Source organism: Panthera pardus, unplaced genomic scaffold (assembly GCF_024362965.1).
Source record: "Panthera pardus isolate Hobbes unplaced genomic scaffold, ASM2436296v1 HiC_scaffold_2, whole genome shotgun sequence".
NCBI lineage: Eukaryota > Metazoa > Chordata > Mammalia > Carnivora > Felidae > Panthera > Panthera pardus.
This window is the reverse complement of record NW_026526765.1, coordinates 17396399-17399995: the sequence shown is the minus strand read 5'-3', so window position 1 is coordinate 17399995 and position 3597 is coordinate 17396399. Positions and strand designations below refer to the sequence as shown.

Genomic DNA, 3597 nt, shown 5'->3' with positions numbered 1-3597 from the left:
TGAGATTATTTGTGATAATTATAAAATCACATGCTGTATATATAGATCTTGATATTTTTTATGAAGTGGTAATAATGTGATTTACACAGGTGGGAGTATGGACCCCCCAATACATGTATTATCTGAACTATATATCATATACAGAAAGAGAGAATGCAATGTTTAATAAATGCAACTGAGGCTAATTAAATGTGTTCTTCGCACAAAAAAACCTAATTCTCAAACTATCATTTATTCTCTTTAAAATACTGATATATTATTTAGCTGAGAGCATTATATAAATTTTAACACTTTACAAACTAATAATAATATTACATTAACATGTTTTAAATTTTGATCATTATTTGCAAATGCTGATTGTCGTTTTCTCCCTATTCACCATCAAGTTATTAAAAGCAAGTCAGCAGGGCGGTGGCTGCCTGCGGCTGGGGGCGGAGTCTCAGGAGCCGGGGTCCCCGGGCTGTGCTGAACGCGTAACGTGCAGAACTGCTTAGAGATGTCATAACCGTCTTTTCATGGCAATGATCTCTGTATCTCCATTTTCCAGTGGGGAAACTGAGGCCCACTGAGGTCCAGGAAGAGCCAAGATTCACCCCCTGGTCTGTGTGACCACACCTGCCTGCCTGGTGATTTGGGGAAACCAAGCCAGCTATCAAGCACATGCCTCTGTGCCCTTGGGGTGCCACCACCAGGGACAGCAGGCCTGATGGGGTTGGTGTTATGGAACCTGGTCTGGATCTCCCAGTGGAAGAACCAAGTGGCACTCGGAGATCTTGGAAGGCAGGAGGTTTATTTTACCCCGTTGGGCTCAGAGGAGAGCGGTCTCCAGAGGTCTGAGTCCTGAGCATAAGCAGAGGGGACAATTTATTATTTGTTATTATTTTTATTATTTATTTATTTATTTATTTATTTATTATTTATTATTTTGATATTTATTATTATTTATTATTTATTTATTATTTATTATTATGATTTTACTTCGCATTAGTAGTAAATTGGCACCCTCACAAGAGAGGTGGGAAGAAAAACCCAGAAGGAGAGTCTTGGGGCAGGGACTGGGATTCCCCTATCAGTCCTATGGACCATCTTACAACAGATTTTTCCCTCTCAGTGGAGCTCACCCACTGCCATCAGGGGAGGCCTGAAGGTCCTTCTGCACTGGGCTGGCCCTGACAGCGGAACCCCAAGGCCAACTTCGACGAGGCCACACTGACCGTAGACGCGGTCTAAATCCACATCATGCACAACGTTGGCGTCACTCCAAGTTTGTTCAGTCTCTGCTCTGTCAGATGCCCAGACCCAGATCTGGCTGCCCCCAAAACCCATCTTAGAGTTTTCCGGAGACCTGGCAGTGTACTTCCCCTGAGGTTTTATTTCTGGAACCGGCTTGAACCCTTCGGAGCCCGCTGTGTGCTGCTGTGGGCCTACAGAAGCCAAGTCTTGCTCAGAACCGGCAGAGCAGGGGTGCGGCTCCTGAGCCCAGCCTCCTCTGAGTGACTCTTTGGGCAGGGAAACCGGGAGTTTGTGAATGACCTCCCTCCCGTGAATGCGTCACTGTACGAGCTGTCCAGCCCAGACGAGATCCATCATTTTAAGAACCAAAGTTTGGGCGTGGCCTTTCTGCACCGATGCCGCCTCACTGTCTGAGCCGGTGTCCCCCCTGGAGAAGGTGGCCAAGAAGTTTGCTTTCAAGGACTGCATCCCACGCCCCTCCGGCTGCATATCCAGCCGCACCACGTGTCGACACCGCCGTGCCTGTGCAGCGTTTCCCGCAGGTTTGCGTGCGTCCTCCAGCCAGGCAGTGCTTCCCAGCAGGTCAGGTCATCACGGTCAGGTCCCTGGCCACACCGCAGCGGGTGGCACCCTGCTTTGGCCCGGAGCGTGTGCCTGCGTGCCACCCGGAGCTTGTAGCCCCGGTAGCAGAGGAGAGCCCTTCCGCATCCAGGACAGAACCTGGACCTGAGTTGGCCACCAGACTCCCCAACTTGTGAGGCTCCAGAGACAGGCACTGGTGGCATCCACTGGCAGCCAGTACAGGCAGAGGGTCCCAGTGGCAATGGCAGCAACAGGAATCCCCATGCTGGCCCATGGGGGAAGGTCCAGGAGGTGGGTGACAAGCCAATGGAAAGGCCTCAGGAAGTGCCAGAGACCTCTTTCTGTGACTTCCAGGATGTCACCCGCACGGTGCTGAAAGAAAGCCACAGCAGCATCCACTGTCCGGACAAGGGCCTGGAGCTTCCTGGGCCGGGGCCCTGTCCTCGCTGTCACCGGTACACGGCTCTTTCCCCCGACAGCCGACTCCAGCCACCACCTGTACTGTGAGGTGGCTGCTCCATGGCTGGAGATGAGCGTCCAGGACACTATCCGTGGACCCTTGGTGGAGCCATTCGTGCTGGCCAAGCTGCGGCCCAAGGATGGCCTCTGCTTCATCCACTGGAGCACCATCCGCCTCGACTGCCTCATCCCACGGTGGCCCAGGGTGACCAAGCAGCCGACGCGCAACACTGGCACCTGCATATGCTCCCCATCGAGCTGGGGCTGGGACGGGTCCTTCCCCAGCTTGCAGGAGCTGCCAGCCGCTCTGCGGGGCTGCTTGTTGCCGGCCGGCGACGACTGTTTCTCCCTACACTGCTGCTGCCGGCCACGGCCAGGAGAAATCTCCAGCCTCCTCATTGTTCCGGGGTCTCTGGCCCACACTAAGCCACTCAACCTCAGCCAACTCAACTTCCAACGGGTCTGCCAGGATGACATCACCCGTCTGTCCCAGTTGGGCCAAGGCACGAGGAACAGTGCTTATGAGGGCATCTTACGAGTGGGGGAGGGGCAGAAGCCCCAAGGAGGGCACGGCAGATGGTGGGGATGCCCCCATACCCAGTGGGGGCCGTGGGCTGGAGCTTCAAGTGGAGTCAAGGTAGCCCCCACGACATCGCCTTGGCATTCTACAAGACAGTCAGCCTCATGAGCCGGGTCTCCCATGTGCACCTGGCCTTTGTGCATGGCATCTGCAGAGGCAGCTATGAGAACATCCAGGGTATAGGGAGTATTGGTCTCCGGACATGTGGCTGGGGTGGAGTGGGGCCACCTGCCCGTAGCCTGGAAGGAAGCAGTGGCCAGCACCCTCAGATACTCGGGTGGGTGGAGCGGACCCCCTGGATAGCCCCCGAGTGCCTGTCTGGCGGTGCCAACAGTCCAACCACCGCAGCTGACAAACAGGGCTTTGGTGCCACCTGCCTGGAGCTCTGCTTCGATGCGGAGGCCCCTCCAATGGACTGTGGCCCCTCTGAGAAAGAGTGTTTCTACCGGAAGCAGCACTGGCTTCCTCAGCCCTCACCCAGAGCTGGCCACACTCACCACCCAGTGCTGACCTAGGGACCGGCTCAGTGGCCCTCCTTCTGCACCGTCTTGCACAGGCTGTGGGCCCAGAGTGAGCCCCAGCCTGTCACCGGGACCCCTGCTTATGCCAGCGCTATGCACTGAAGTTTCTGCACAGTGAGTGAGCATGGGTACCCGTTTCAAATTCACTTACGAATGCACAGATGCCTGTGCTGTCCTTAATGTTTTACTTGGGGAGAGCTATGACCTCTTTGGACGAATTAA

At 54.5% G+C, this 3597-nt stretch overlaps 1 pseudogene; it reads left to right on the top strand.

The window, feature by feature from the left end:
• The first annotated feature begins 660 nt into the window (after positions 1-660).
• LOC109267671 (non-receptor tyrosine-protein kinase TYK2-like) lies at positions 661-3369 on the top strand (annotated as a pseudogene).
• Positions 3370-3597: the final 228 nt, after the last annotated feature.